Source organism: Elaeis guineensis, chromosome 2, assembly GCF_000442705.2.
Source record: "Elaeis guineensis isolate ETL-2024a chromosome 2, EG11, whole genome shotgun sequence".
Classification (NCBI taxonomy): Eukaryota; Viridiplantae; Streptophyta; class Magnoliopsida; order Arecales; family Arecaceae; genus Elaeis; species Elaeis guineensis.
Window position 1 is genome coordinate 82393843 of NC_025994.2, and position 17480 is coordinate 82411322.

Sequence of the window (17480 nt, forward strand, 5' to 3'; positions counted from 1 at the left end):
TGACCCTTTCTTTTCATTCAATGGGGTGCTCTTATGGTGTGTAAAGATGCCACTGTGAGGTTCCATAAAGAAGAAAGTGAAAAGAGAAAAATTTACTTTCTTACAAAATCTTAGATCTTGAAATTCTAGGAGTTGTTGTATGTGATGCAAGTTGCATAGAAAATTAGTTACATCTAATCTTCATAATCAAAATTATTTTGATTTAAAATCATAAAAAATTTAGATTTGATCTAAAAAATTTTATGATTTAATGTAAAAAGTTTGCATAAGAAAATATTTCAAAATCTAAACCATATTGATACAAAAACTTAATTAAGAATTAAGTGTTAAATCAATTAGATCTAGAATTGTGATTTAAGATCTAATGACATTACATAAAATATGGGGCATGGATTAGCTCAAATCAGATCCTATTAATTAGGTTAGACCTAAGATTAGAATCAAAAAATTAGTTGACTATGTAAAGAAATTGATTAAGTCTAACCAAATATTGAATTAGATTAATTAGAATTTCTCTAATACAATAGTTGTAGATGGTCAAGTCCATATCTTTGATTAGACCAAATGGACCTTAATTGTGGCTCGATGGTTGAACCTGAATTATTAAATTAGTCAAATCAAAACTAATTAACCAATTGGTGTCTAAGGTAAGTTTGGCATTTCGATCGATGATTTTTAATTGGGAGCAGCTTATCTGGCCATTTCGATAGTGTCTAAGACAAGCTTAGCAGATCCTCCCATCGATCTCACTTATTTGACCAATTTGATGAATTATATTTTGATTAGATCGCTAAGTAATTCAAGTTAACCCATGTCATTAAGGTTGATCAGTGTGACTGATCTGGATGCCATTTCAATCAGCATGATCCTAATCTGATTCAATGACTTGGTGAAGTTAGTAGAAGGATTGTGATTTACTGATTGATCTCTTCTCTCTTCTTAATTAATAATTAAATCTTCTAAATTATTAGATCTCTTAAATGAGATAGTTATTATGATAACTAGATCATAGCCTCCTATTAAGGTGAATGGTAATGGATTCGTTATTTTTTATTGACATTGCAGACGCCATCTATTTGGTGTTTCTCTGAATAATGAAATTATCATTCATCATATGATGACTCCATTGTACTATCTGATGAATAGTTGGGTTGATCGAGCCATCATCGGGTCTGATCATTCATTAGTTAAAATTACTGAGTAGGTTCATATTAATGGTTTGACCTAATCAAAACTTTCAGTGGAGGCCCATCACCTATTAAAATAAAATCTGAGGCTAAATTAATTTTTAAAAATTATTTGGATAAATAATTAATTGAGAACCTATCCATAGATGCATATGGATTGGCCGAGATATACTCAGACCTATATGCAGTCTGTGTGGATTCTAGTACCCACTAAGAAATTAAGATAATTTTTCGAATTGGAAGTAGAGGTTACCAATTTATATAAAATAGTGGGAGAACCTTTAGACTAAAGTTTATATCTTTAGAATTAATTAATTCATATACTGATTAGATTTTGATTTTATCTTTATGCAGATATGACCTCAAACTTGTTGCTCCGATCACTGTTGAATAGTGAAAAATTAACGGGACCTAATTTTGATAACTGGCATTGAAAACTTAAGATCATCCTGGAGCATGAGCAAATCTTGTATGTGATTACAGATCTGACACCTGAGGAGCCCGTTCCTAATGCTCGTGGTGCAGTTAGAGATACTTACTTGAAGTGGCTCAACGATCGCACCATGGTATGTTACATTATGCGAGCCTCCATGAACGATGAGTTTAGCCGAAAGTTCGAAGAGGCTCAGTCAGAGGACATGCTCCAAATGTTGAGAGAGTCTTTTGGTACTCTCGATGATATTGAGCAGCACAAGACTAGTTGCATCATTTTCAATGCTCGAATGAGGGAGGGAGCATCTATCACCGATCATGTATTGTACATGATCGAACAGATCGAGAAACTGAGCAAGCTCAGCTTTCCTTTGTACGAATAGCTGGAGAAGGATGTGATCTTGAATGCCCTGCCCAAATCCTATATGCCATTTCTCAGTCATTTTAGAATGATAAAGCCTGTAGTCAACTACCATGGTCTATTAGGATGGCTGCAGACTTTTGAGAAGGATTACCAACTCCACAAGGAGACGGTGAATGTAGTAGGAGGATCTTCTTCGGGTAGATGTTGTCCCTTCAAGAAAAAAAAAAGAAGAAAAGTAAAAAGGTGCAAAGTGTTGGGAGTCAGACCTAGAAGCCCAAGTTTAAAGCTGACCATAGTTAGGCAGAGTGCTTCTACTATAAGAAGAGGAGACACTGGAAGAGGAACTATTCTCAATACTTAGCTTTTCTTGACCTGAACATGACAAAGAAGAAGAAGTAATCGATTGTTGGACAAGATAATTACATGATAACACCATGTAACTTCTCTATCTTTGATACAATGACCTGGATATTGGTAGCTCTATTAATATTTGCAATTCATTGCAGGATCTTCAGGTCAGTGAGAAATTTGGAGACGGCAAGATATTTCTGAACGTTAGAGATGGAAGATCTATTCTAGTTCTAGCTTTAGGAATTATCAAGTTTGTATTCGAGTCTCATTCTATTATTCTTAATGAATGTCATTACTGTCTCAATTTTTTTTAAAATATTTTTTCTGTAGATCTTTTGGCCAAGTCAAATTATAAAATATCAATAAATTTTTTTTTTATGATATCATTTTGAATAGTGTTACTTTAATGCGTGGACAGTTAAATAATCGTATCTATATTGTATCTAAGGCTAATATAATGTACATTTCTGATAAACGTCCTAGAATAGATAATGTCACGGATGCCTATCTTTGGCATTGTAGGCTAGGTCATATCAACAAGAACAAGATGAACATGTTAGCTCAAGAAAAAATTCTCGATAAAAATGATTATGAATCATTGCCAACTTATGAGTCCTACCTACTTGGAAAAATGACCAAATCATCTTTTACTAGAAAGGATGAACGAGCCAGTGATGTTTTAGGTCTGGTATATACTGATGTATGTGGATCCATGAGCACAAGTACCAGAGGAGTGTATAGCTATTTCATTACATTCACAGACAACCTATCTAAGTATGGGTACATTTACATGATAAAACACAAGTCCGAATCGTTTAAAATATTCAAACAGATCCGTAATGAGGTAGAAAAATAAATTAAAAAAAATATTAAAATTCTTTGGTCTGATCGAGGAGGAGAATATCTTTTCAGTAAATTTTTAATATATCTAGGAGAGAATAAAATTCTCTCACAATAGATCTCTCCAGGGACACCACAGCATAATGGCATCTCAAAAAGGAGGAATCGAATCTTGTTGGATATGGTTCGATCCATGATGGAATTTGCTAGTCTATCGATCTCTTTTTGAGGATATGCACTCGAAACAGTCTGTTTTATGCTTAATAATATTCTGAGCAAGTTAGTTAGTAAAATACTATATAAGATATGATTAGGACATAGGTCGAACCTCACTTACTTTAAGATCTAGGGGTATCCGACTTATATTGAATAATTACAAACTGACAAGCTCGGTCCTATATCTGATAAGTGTAATTTCATAGGGTATCCCAAAGAATGAGAAGATATTACTTTTATCTTCCTACTGAATAAAAGATATTTATCAGCAATAAGATAGTTTTTGAAAAAAGAGTTCCTTAGTGAAGGAATATGTGCCTCTAAAATCGAGCTTGATGAAGTTCGACAGGTAGAAGAACCGACATCAGTGATTGAATTTGAATCGAATTTGATAAGATCAAATCTAGAGCCCAATATACAAATATGCTTTAGGCGATCTGGTAGAGTATCACGTTAGTCGGATAGATACTTAAGTTTTTTGGTCCGAGATGGAGATCCTGTTAAGCTCGATGAGAACAATGAGAATCCAATCATCTACATGAATGTGATGCAGAGGTCTGACTCTGAAAAATAGTTTGAAGCCATGAAATTCAAAATGGAGTCTATGAAGATCAATAATGTATGGACATTAGTTGATCCACTTGAAGGGATAAAATCTATAGGGTATAAATGGGTCTTCAAAAAGAAAAGAGGTGCAGACAAGAAGGTGGAGACCTATAAAGTCCGTTTGATTGCAAAGAGATATCGTCAGCATTATGGTATTGACTATGACAAGATATTTTTTTCTATTGCAATGCTCAAGTCCATTTGGATCATGCTTGCAATAGCAGTATATCTGGACTATAAAATCTAGCAAATGGATGGGAAGATAACCTTCCTAAATAGAGAGCTGAACGAAGAGGTGTATATGATATAACTTGAAGTATTTACATCCATAGATGAGTCCAAGGTGTGCAAGTTTCAAAGATTTATTTATAGATTGAAGCAAGTATCTCAGAGTTGGAACATATATTTAGATAAGGTGATCAGAACGTATGGTTTCGTTAAGAATGGAGAAGAATCTTGCATATATAAGTGGGCTAATGGTTCAGTAATTATATTTTTTATTTTGTATGTGGATGATATTCTCTTCATCGAGAATGATGTCCCTGCATTATAGGAAATAAAAGTGTGGCTGTCGTCACAATTCTCTATGAAGGATCTGGGAGAAGCAGTCTACATCCTAGGGATGAAGATCTATAAGGATAGATTTAAGAGGCTAGTTGGGCTCTCTCAATCTACATACATAGATACCATGCTGAAATGATTTAGTATGAAAAATTTTAAAAAAGGATATCTTCCGATAAGCCATAAAATTTCTCTCAAAGAAGGATTGTCTGACAACTCCTCAAGAGAGAGAGCGTATGAGTAGAGTTTCATATGCTTCGACAGTGGATTTTATAATGTATACAAGATCAGACATGACATACTCACTAGGGGTTGTGAGTAGATATCAGTCTGATTTAGGAGAGAACCACTGGAAGGTTGTAAAGATCATTCTTAAGTATTTGAAAAATACTAAGGACCAGTGGCTTATATATGGTGAAATTGACTTGAAATTAGTGAGGTTCATCGATTCTAATTTTCAGTCAGACCATGATGATAGCAAGAGTGTGTCGGATTATATTTTTATCCTGAATAGTGAAATGATCTGCTGAAAAAATTTCAAGCAGTACACCGTGGTTGACTCTGTTTAGGAGGCAAAGTATATCGCGGTATCCGATGCTGTGAAGAAAGCTGTATGATTGCGAAAGTTCATCAGCAAGCTCGGAGTTGCACCCTCCATCGATGGTCCTGTCTTGTTATACTGCGACAGTACTGGAGCCATTACTTAAGCCAAGAAGCTGAAGTTCCATCAGTGCACTAAGCATATTCTACATCGCTACCACCTTATCAAGGAGATCATAAATTGAGGTGACGTCAACCTTCAGAAGATCGATGAAAAAGAGAACCTAGCTCACTCATTTACTAAAGCTTTCAGAATCAAGGAGTTCAATGATCATAAGTCGAAGATGGATATATGATACTATATCGATTGGCTTTAGTCTAAGTGAGAGTTGTTGAGAAATATATCTCAAAGTCAATCATTAGTCTATTGACGATTGTGTTTGTTCTTATAAATTATATATAAATTTTTATTAATAAAAATTATTTAACTTATTTCTTACAAATTATCTATCTTATTTTGAACTCCTGTATTGTAATGAAGTTCTTAGGACTATATTTAATTGATAAAAGAGAATTTATCGTTTAGTCTTTAAAAATATTCACGATCGAATGATATGCTATTAATAGGACGATAGCAATATCGAGTATAGATCGTTGTGTGCCATATGAGTTAGTTGTCCTCTTAATCAAAGAGTGTGGAGATACTGTTATACCATACAGATGGAATGTAGGAGGACATTCACATCGAATGTGATCATTTGCTGAGTATTTTGCTGTCAAGAGTAGCTCGTGAAGGGTATGGATATAAGTATCCCTTCGATCTAAAATCACCATGATGACTTGTAAGCAACTCACTGTACTTTAGTATCAGACTATTTTAGTTTCTAATTCAGTGATGGAAGGATACTGGGTGCAGTCAAATACTTATCAAGTCAGTGTGTGAGTCAAGATGGAATTGACTCCTCTGAATTAGTAGGAGATATGTATCAGTGTATTTTAATTTAGTAAAATTTTGATCAGAAAAATTCATGTGATAGATTGAACAAGTTGAAATACAATGTGGTCGACTATATTAGGGTTAATAGTCAAATCTTGGTCACCTTGAGCATTAGGGTCAAAGGATGAATTATACAGTAACCATACATCAGTAGGTTCTAGAATATTGCTTTGCAATCTTTCGACCTATCCGGACGTCGAATTCTATTGCTAGATGGTTACATCAATTAGTATGAAAAGTTATTTCTATGCTATCGACTTAGGTTCGAACCTATGGGATCACACATATTAGAAGATTTAATCAAATCTGATGGTTGAAGAGTCCAATTAGATTGTAACTCTGATGAGGAGTCTCACTAGGACTAGGACTCTTGAGGAGAGTCCCACTGAACTGAGACTCTACTATTAATGAAGAATTAATTAGTAATTAGATTATTAATTGACTTAATTTGATTGAATAAAAAGTTTTGGATTAAGTCTAATTGAATTAGATTCAGTTTGACTTAGATTGGGTTTGATATGATCCAGCTTGATTACAAAAAAAATTTGATCCTGATTCGATCAGAATTTGAGCTCAGCTAATTCCTTATTGGGTTAGAAATTTATGGAGATAATTGAGCTCTTAATTTGATTAGGTTTATTTCTAACATTGGGTTCAAATCAAATTTGATTTGATTTAGAATTATTTAGAAATGAAGAGTCCCAGTCGGCATGGACTCTATCCTTATCTCCTTGTGCCACCCTAGACCCATACACTCCTTCTCAATGCCAAATTAGATTTGGCCTGAGCCTTTTGGCATCAAGAAAGTGGGCCCAATGAGGGTGGGTGGCAAAGCATGGTGAGTCATGATCTTATCTCCTGCCTCATTCGAATACGATCCGAATTAGAGATTAGATGATAAGATGGAAAGTGATTTTTCAAACAAGAAAAGAAGAAGGCACCTAATTATTTTTTTTCTTAATTTTCTTGGAGAGTTTTTGGGCATGTGAGATATCAGATCTCCTCCTCATGCCAAAGAGCTTTTTCTAAAAATTTTGGGATGCCCAAAATTTGGTTTTGGCATGGACTCGATGGCGCCCTCCCCTTAGATCAAAATCCTAGCACTAGTCTATATGAAGGGGGCTCCACTCTTGGATGCCACAATATTGATTCTCTTACTGGTTTTTAATTTTCTCTAGAGCTCTTCCTCTTCTCCTCTTCCTCCTCCAGATCCTCGCTTCATTTGGAGCATCCAAACCTTCTAAAGGAGAAGGAAGAAATCAGCCTCCAAGATCCTTGCAAGCTAGTACTTCCAAGGAGCCTGATCTGCACTGGTCTTCATGTGGATATTCTGTAGAGGTCGGATAATTTCATGTGGCTGCAAGCAATCTGAGAGAGATCATTTTCAAGTATTAGACCAGCAGAGATCAAGAATCTTCAGTTTGGTAATGGTTTCTAAATTTTCTTGATCATGTTTGTTAGATCTAACGGTTAGATCTATATGGCAGCATCGATTAGATCAATGTAAATTTTTTATTTTCAGATCTCATATACATATTAAATCATATTATTAGTTTTGGTATGGTAGTCTAGATTAGATCTTATGCATGTAATTTAGATTAAACTGTTTAATCTTATTATTCTGCCACGTAAAAATTTTGAAAGTGTATGCATAGCACTGCCATTGTTTCCTTCTGAGACCTCATCATGATGCAGCATGTGCTCCAGTGTATGCCCTTGAACTTGCTAGCATTGTTATTCATTCATATAAGAGAGGTAGTTGGTAGGGCGAAGGCCTGTCTACCTTATGGTATGGCCCTCACCTTAATCTTCAAGGAGTATGGAGTACCTCTTGAGGGGGAGTCTACCAGAGTCCTCATGCACTTTGATACCTACAACAAGCAGTCGCTCCATCATATGGGCTACCACAAGCGAGAAGGTAGATGGATAGGAAGAACTTAGGATAGGGGAGATTGAGAGATGAAATTGGATCGAACAAAGTACAGCCAGAGTCAGAGCCCAAGTCACCTCCATTAGCAGTGGAGCCTCGAACACCTCCAGTTGCAGCACCCATAGCTTCAACATTCGTAGTCACACCTACTGTAGCCCCTTAGCTAGCACAACCTTCCTCCATGAAATTAGATGAGGATCAGGTGAGAAGGATTGCTGAGATGGTTTTGAATGGCCTGATGATAGAGAGGCAGTAGCTACCAACACCCTAGACTAACCTATCACACATCTCCTCCATGTTACAAATAGAGCTCATTGGATTGAGGAGGGAGGTTACTGTTCTATCTAATAGGATTAGAGTCTTGGAGCAGCGACCCAAACCAGAGGATCATGGAGACATATTAGCATTGGCTCAGGAGGCTGCTTGACTCAGAGGGAGGATAAAGGTTGGAGTTGGGCAGATTCAGGCTGAGATTAGAGAGCTTAAAGCATCTTAGCATATAGAGATCTTCTTCTTGCTTACCTTTATGGGGCATTTGGTTTAGCAGCTTGAGACTATTGCCCCCAAAGTAGCAACAGTAGTCACTAGAGGTCATGGTTGTCTGGCATCACCTACGAGATCTTCATCCCAGTAGAGCCAGCCGACCCATCATGCTTTGACTATTATAGCCTTCTCAGACCTACCACTCCACTTGTAGACCTCCCTTCAGGAAGAGTGATTCAAGAAGCAAAAATTATTCTCAAGAAGCATCTATGGAATGAAAAGTTTTTGAAATCAAAGGAAGCTGAATGGACAAGTCTACATCATAAAATATCCAAAGGAAGAGATTATGAGCCGACTTCTAGATTCATAGAGTCGACTCTGATATGCTATTATGGAGTGGCATAGATTAGGAGTCGATCCCTACTTGACTTTAAGTTGACTCATTTAGTTAAATAAAAAGCTAAAATTTTAGTATCAGACATCAAGTCGACCCCCACTTAACTACGAGTCGACTCTCTCAAGAAAGATAAAGAACAATTTCTATGGATCAATCTTTAAGCCGACTCCTCCTTCTATCGAGCTGACTCATAATTTGCTCGAGTTGACCCCTATTTGGATTTGAGTTAACTCAATTATAGTTGACTACTATAATGATTAGTTTTACAGAAGATTTGGAAGTATACAGATGGATTCCAACGACTAGTTTTGGGCTTTAACGACTAGAAATAGCTATTTTGGCTTTTTTAATGAATTTAAAGGCTAAAAAATAAATTCAAGAGCTAAGAAAATAGGGAGAACAAGTGGAAAACTCAAGAGCAATTATTAAGCATTCAAGAGAGAGCTACAATTATACAACCATCAAGAAATCTTGAATCTTTAAGGAGCTCTTAGTGCATTGATTGCCAAGCTCCCTCAATTCATTTTCCAAAGAGCTTCATCAACTTTTATTTGTTCTTTTAGGAGCTTTTTCTTTGTACTTTTTTTTAGACCTTCAATGTTCATTGTAAATAAGTTTCAATTAGGATTGAATCTTGAAAAAAGGCCTATCCAAGCCTATAATTGGAATGAGATTATTGTAAAAGCCTGGGATTGGTTTAAGGGTGCAATCTTAGCTGATTTTCATAAAGAAAATCAGCTAGATTTTGATTATAAGTCTAAAAAATAATTAAGTTGTTATCTTAGAGAGATTATCATAAAATTTTCAAGAATGACTTGGTGAGTAGATGTAGGTGTTGAGTTTGGTACTAAACCGTTATAAATTTATAGTGTTTGTTTGTATATGCTTGATGTTCTTGCTTGTTTCATATTTGCATTATTGCTTGATATGTATAGCTTAGCATTGTTCCACCACACTTCACACAACTTGTAAACTATGCATACAAAGTTTAAATTTTTGAAAAATCTAATTTACCCCTCTCTTGGGTTGTCTCTTTGGACAGCACCTACAAGCTATTAGATTATTGTTAGCATTTTCATGTTATATGAACTTCAAATTATTTAGAAGATATGTTAAAAGTATATTTTTAAATGGTTACATTATTGAGAAAGTTTATATTGACTTGCCTTCAGATTTTGAAAAATAATTAATTTTCAAATTATATATTTAAACTTAAAAGGCTCTATATGGTTTAAAACAAGTGCTTCATGCTTTGTATGAAAGATTAGGTTTTTACTTTAAAATAATTTCATAAGAAAAAATGTAGACACTACTTGGTTTATTAAAAGAAAACAAAATAATATTTTAATACTAAAAATTTGTATGGATGATATAATTTTTGGTGCTACTAATCAAATCTTGTGCCAAGAATTTGCTAAGCCGATGCAAGGGTGGTTCGAGATGAGCATGATGAAAGAATTAACATTCTTTCTTAGACTCTAAATTAAGCAAATAGATGAGGAGATCATCATCAACCAAAGCAAGTATATAAGAAAGATTTTGAAGAAGTTTAGGATAGAGAAAGCCAAAAGCATTGGCACCCATATGAATCAAGCATGCAAACTTGACCAAGATGAAAGCAGTAAAAGCATTGATCTTAAATTCTATAGAGGCATGATAGGATCATTGCTTTATTTCACTGGCTATAGGCCGAATATTATGCTTAGTTTATATATGCTAGATTTCAGGCAAATTCTCAAGTATCATATTTAATTGCTATTCAAAGAATACTATTATATCTATTTGAGACTTAAAATATAGGCTTGTGATACTTTAAGCAATTCTCCATCTATCTAATAGGCTGTTCAGATGCTAATTTTGCTAGATATAAATTAGATTAAAAGAGTACTAATTAAATTTATCAATGTTTAAGAGTTAATTTGATCTCATGGTTTAGCAAGAAATAAAATTTGATGATATTATTAATGGCGGAAGCCGAATATATTACAACCGAAAGTTGTTGTGCTCAAATCTTTCGAATCAAACAATAATTAGGTGATCATGATATTAAATATAATAAAATTTTTATAAGATGTGATCACACAATAGATATAAATTTTATAAAGAATCCAATTCAATACTCTAAAAAAAATATATTAAAATGAGATATCATTTCCTAAGAGATTATATTCAGAATTTAATATAATGTTGAATTTTGTGCCAACTGATAAACAACTAGCTGACATTTTTATTAAACTTCTTTTTGAAGGTAGATTTAGGATGATTGTAGAAGAATTAGGGCCTTATAATCCATTTAGTTAAACTTGATAGGTAGAAGTCCTCATTTAGATTCACCCAAATTTTCTTCAGCTTTATCAAAATTCAATAAGTTTACAACTTGGTCAAATTTTTTCCTGAATTGAAATTTATTTTAAGCCATCCTCAGGACTTAGGAGTTGAACCTTAACAATGGGAAGTCGATCCCCAGAATAAGAGGACCACGAGTCAACTCAAGATGTTAACTTGCAGAATCCTATGCCATAGGAATTGACTTATGGGATATCTCGAGCTGACCCTTGAATGGGAATTGACTAGTGGATTTACTTGAGCCGACCCCTCAGATAGGCTTTTTGATTGGAGTTGTCCTAAGGCTGAGGCTCATTTCTTTCCTTTCTTTCAATCCAAAAACCTCTCTAAGCCTTCATCCTCCCTCTCCACCAAATCCTTTCCACTCATAACTATTCTTGGTGGTTCCTAATATCCCCTATGGTAACCAAGAAGCAGTTGGCCCACCATCTCAAGCATCCTCATCAAGAAGAACCCACCGTTAGAGATCGATTTAAGGAGATCCCATGGTGGAATGATGAATGAAATTCTACTCTGACCCATGACGTTCTTTCAGGGATGAGCAGCATGCACCACTTCCTCCTCCTCGGCAACCCACTCCAATCAAGGTACCTATCCTCAATAATCATTGCTATGGGAAGAAAAGTGGATTTTGGATTTTTGGAAAGTAACAGATTTGAGATAGGAAGAAAAATTAAGAGTTTAGGTTGGAAGTATGTTTGTTCTTTAGACCTTTTGACATATCCAAACTTAATTCGAGAGTTCTATCAAAATGTAAAGTTCGGTGCACGAAATCTCAAGTCAAAAGCGAAGGGTGTCCACATCATTTTGGATGCAGGGAGCTTGGGACAGACACTGAGGATGTCTAGCATAAGATTATACTGAGAGATGATGTTGGCAAGGTCGAGGAGGTAAGCACGAACTAGTTGACTATCAAGATATGCCTCCATAACATGGTTAGCAGGATCTTCTTCTCAAAGATGGAAAGATTTGATTTTGTATCGGAGTGTGATATCACTTTTATGTACCATGTGATCATGCTGATCCCATTAAACCTACGCACACTCATGAACTAGCAGATGCATGAGGCGATGAGCTAGTAGAAGGTACCACTACCTCAAGGCATGGTTCTAATGTTATTATTTTGAGAGCACAGGGTAGATCTTGAGGGGGAGACAATTAAAATCTTGATGCATGCAAACACTTATAATGACCGTTCCCTACACCACATAGGTTATTAAAAAGTGGATGGTCATTGGATGCGATATGATGGTGGCCGAGAGGAGCACAGAGTCAAAAATGATGAGATGGATGTACTTGATGTAGGATCGAGTGATAAAGGAAGATATATTGGGTAGGGTCTTGAGGTACTAGCTACAGATGAGCCACAATGTCAGATAGAGGAGTAGGCCCCATCTTCTTCTATTACCTAAGATATACAACCGACTCATCCTGATAGTAGCACCAGTCAGACATTTAGATTGAATGAGGATCAACTAAGATAGGTCATAAATTAGGTAATAGTTGGGATATTTGCTTCTGGAGCATTCCATCGGAAGGAGAATAGTAAGACAGAGCATTAGAGCCCCATTGACGTAGGTTGTACAGAGATAGGAGAGTTGAGCTTGGTGCCACATTCATCATTCATGCACAGGAGGATTGTTGATTTGAGGGAGGATATCATAGATATCAAACTTCCGATCATTTGTTAGCAATATTGGAGGATATGCGACATCGAGGCCAAGATGTGACACCTCCACGAGACCGTGCATGGAGACATTCCGAAATTTATAGATGAGGCTTAGAGGATTAGCTGAGATATATAGGTTTTACTGACTCAAACTTCGGCCCTGGTGGATACCTTTGAGGGACCTACTCATCCATTTGAGGAGATCGGACTGGCACCACCTTCGACCCAACCTTGACCATCCCACTAGGAGCTACCACTCACCCCGATGAAGATACTATAACCCTTACCTAGAAACTTAGACTCTACATGTCCTAGATGTCTAGTTTTGTGCTGATCATTTTGTGCATCATTTTGTTATACTGCCCTTGCAGTGCTATCTTGTGTGCACTTGCTTTGCTTATCTTATGAATGCTTAGTTATCTTGTATGTTGACAATTCTGTTTATTAATGAATTTATCCTTCTTATGTTTCAATGTTTCTCTCTGATATCAATTTCATATTCTTTTTGGTAATAACAGAAAGGAGGAGAAAAGAAAAAGTAAACTCTAAGCAATGGCGTTAAATTGGAACATGAAGATAAAAGAAAAAGTTGACTTTAGGCAATTGGAAATTGGATCATAAAGATAAAAGAAGTTAACTTTAAACAATTGGCTTAAATTAGAACATAAAGGAGGAGAAGAACATGCAAGTCTCATAAGTAAACATAAATGCATCAATTGTAAGGAAAAGGGGGAGTACAGTTCACAAATATGAAGATGTCCTGAAACTTTAAGAACCAATATGCTGAATTCCTAAGATTAAAAAGCCTTGAATTCAAATTTTCACAAATGGTATAACTTCAATCCTTCATATCATGCTTTTATATTGATTTATTGTTTGTACTCAAAGATTTTGTTATCATCAAACAATAAAATTTATTAACTCAAGAATTGATTTTGATGATGTCAAAATACTTGAGTACTAATGGTACTAACATTGGTTTGAAAGAATGCCATTAGGATTTTTTAGGTTAATTAAAGACCATACATAAACTCAAGAAGAAACCCTATCCAAAATAATTAAAGCTCAACTTCCTCAAAGAATTCAACATGTTTGGATGAGAGGGTCGACTTTTGGACATTAAGAGCCGACCCCTGAACTACCACAGGACCAAACAGAAGCTTTCAAGTTTTGGGAAGTTCACAAGTCAACCCCATGGAAGTAGAAGTGGACCTCAACATGCTAAAATAAGAGTGGCACAGTCAAGAGTTAAGCCTAGACTTGGTAGAGCTGACCCTTTGGATGTCTTAGTTACAAGAGAGTAGTGAAAAAGTGACCTACTTTTGAATCGACCTTAGCAAGACAGGACCACTCAGATTCAGCAAAGTTGACCTTATAATGGTCTTAGGATAAAGATTGAGAGCAGCGAAAGATGGCATTTTCATGAGTCAACCCCAAGATGGGAGGAGTTGACCTCAACTTTAGCTAAGTTAACCCTAGAATGGCCACGGTCAAAAGACAGAAAATTATCCAAAGACAAAATGTTACACGAGATGACCCATAACAAAGACGGGGCCGATCCCTGGAGAAGAGGAGTCGATTCTTTGCATCTGACAACCTAACGGCTAGTTTTTCAATACTTCTTCAATGGATAGAAAATATGGTCAACGGCTAATTTGGCTACTCCAATAGTCAAATTACCTCTTCCAGCCATTTTTTATGATATTTTAGAAATGATTTCAAGTGGGGGAACATAAAGAGTTAAAAAGAAAGTTCATTTAAGAGAATATTCAAGTCCAAACCTTCCACACATTCAATATTAGAGCAAAAGAGAAGAAAAGAGTGTTGATTTTTTGAGCTATCAACTGAGAGATCCTTCAAGCATTCATTCGGCACTCTTTCAAGCAAGATAGGAGGAAGCTAAAATACACAAAGAGCTACATTAGTGACTTCCACTATACTTCATCGGGAATTCTCTTTTGAGCTTTAAATTCTTATTATCTTTGTATTTTCTAATTTATTTCAAGTGTCTTAGAGTAGAAACTTGAGGATAAGGCTAGTCCAAATCTGAAATTGAAAAAGTGTATTATATTAAGTCTAAAGAAACGTAGTTGGGAAAATATTTTGGTCGATTGTCTTTGGTAAAATTGATTAGATTGATTGTGAGCCTAACTCAAAACAATCGAACTATAATCAAGGAAGATTATAGTTAAAATTTCTAGCAGGGATCTTGAGGAGTAGATGTAGGTATTGAGTTTGACATCAAACCACTATAAATTTTATGTGTTTGTAATTATTTCTTGACTTACTCTTCTTTCTTACTTTATAGTTTAGCTTTCTACTTGCACTTCACATTTACTTCTTTAATTATCAATTGGAGAACATATTTGTCTTTAATTTTTAGAGAACTCAATTCATCCGTCTTCTTGGATTGTTACTTTGGGCACAAACTTTAATATGGGAAATGTTGAGTTCTAGGTAAACTTGAGTTGGAGGCATATTGGAACCCATTTATCTCCCTAGTATTTAATATCCAATGATTTAATCCACACATTTGTCATCATCATCCTGTATATAGTTGTTTTAATCAAATACCATGCATGTTATTGTTTTAATCCGATAGTTTTTAAAAGGTATCCTATTGTTTAGAGATATTTGCATTTAAGATTATCCCTCATTTTCTCCCTCTTTTTCATGACCACAATGTTTACCACTTAGATTGCATACCTTTCCATGATAGGCGCCCCTATACCTCTGTTTTTATGCTCGCTGAGCTTGGTTTTCTTAGATGTTCCCTCTTTTGATATTTAGCACTTTTACATTGTGGCAATTAGGAATCTATCACTATGCCAACATGATAATATTTTTATTTGGTCGAGGTTACGATTTAATTCCCTTATTAGAATCTTATTCATGTTATAAAATATACTCATTTGTGTATGTCATGATATTTCATATTCTGATAAGTATTTTCTTGGGTAAAAATTCAATCATATACTTTGATAAAAAAAGAGAGTTGTGATATTTTCATAACCATTTTATATAAAATATTTAAAAATATCAATAACTTCAACATGTTCCTATTTTTCTATAATTTTGCTCTTACAACTTCTTTAAAATATAGATAACTTTAATTATACCACAACAAAAGAGTAATAATATGGTCAAATTATAAAATTTTATGTTATATTTTATTTAAATAATTTATAATCCTAATATACTTTTAATTAGATCTGGGTTTTTGGCCGAATTGATCTTGCATATCCTTATTTAGGATCAAAACTAAACTCGTTGTTAATGTATACTTTTAGACAATATTTTTATTTTTTTATCAACTAATCATGTTTTTAAAGAGTATTTCCAATTTATTGGTAGGACAAATAAAGATGAGTTACAATTTAATACCTAAAAATTTATCATAAATAGAGGGCAAAGTGTTAATTCTTATATTGCGGATTCACGAGATACAATTAATCCTTGTCTCTTTTGTTAATATACTCTGGAAATTCAAGAAAAGAGAAGTCTCTCATATCTATGAAGCCCTATTCAATTCTTCTTTCCTCCTTATCTATGGCCTCATGGAGGTGAATAACAATTTTTTAAAAGTTGTGTATGTGACATGCATGCATTCGTGCACGTGAAGTAGCAAATCTTTAGGGTGCATTTGGTTAGCTATTAAAAAAATATTTTTTTTATTTTTTAATTTTTAAAAAATAAAAATCAAAAAATAATGTTTGGTAACACCATGAAAAGTAAAAAGTAAAAATTAAAAAAATTAAAATAATTACTTTATATGCAAAGCAAAAATTTTTTGTTTTCTAAAATTTGCTTTTCTACTTTTTTTGCTTCCGCATATCTAAAATGCCAAACCAAAAAGTAAAGAGCCCGAATCCTTCTCCTTCATCGAGCTCTTCACCTCCCCACCCCCTTCTTCCTCCTTTCCTGAACCATTCTCCCTCGCTGAGCTCTTCACCTGCCATCCCTAAATGTGATTTTTTGCTTTATAGCAATATAGTTATCAAACATATTTTTTACTTTTTTGCTTTTACTTGGTAGCAAAAATTAAAAAAATCAAAAATATTTTTTAAAAATCAAAAATTAAAAATCAAAAAGTATAACCAAATGCACCCTTAGAAGTTTGCAGTGATATAGATGAATCCATGTAATTGCTTTTTAAAAAGGGTTTTGAATTCTGTTTTAGAGTGTGACTATATTGAAGTGGATATGATAAACTGTTGTTTTTTTCAGCATTGAGAATAGGCCTAGATGGTTAGGTGTGAAAAACAGCATAAGATACGAGTGGAGACGTATGATCTATGATATGGTTACCACTTCACTAAGTCTTCGTCTCATTCATCTTCCTGAAAAAAAAAAATGAAAATGAAAATGAAAATGAAAAAAAGAAAAAGATAGAGATAGCCCGTCCTTCCATTTGACAGGACTATAACTTTTAGTCCCTGACTTAAACAATCGCCCCAAGTTTCAAAATTTCTTTAGTTTTTGGTCTCTAGTGGTGTCACAAGTTTTGTATATATAATTGTATGTAGGAACAATATAACTATATACAAGAAGGATATAACAA

The 17480-nt window shown here is 34.6% G+C and overlaps 1 protein-coding gene and 1 long non-coding RNA gene across 2 annotated transcripts in view; one reads left to right on the forward strand and one right to left on the reverse strand.

The window, feature by feature from the left end:
- LOC114913795 (uncharacterized) overlaps positions 1-17480 on the reverse strand; it is a 61800-nt gene that overhangs the window by 26483 nt on the left and 17837 nt on the right. The gene's annotated exons all lie outside the window — the stretch shown is intronic.
- The window catches only part of LOC140855659 (uncharacterized), a 7635-nt gene continuing 1689 nt past the window's right edge, over positions 11535-17480 (forward strand). Inside the window, exon 1 of the long non-coding RNA XR_012138613.1 lies at positions 11535-11837. This is a non-coding gene — a long non-coding RNA (uncharacterized lncRNA). The remainder of the gene's footprint in view (positions 11838-17480) is intronic.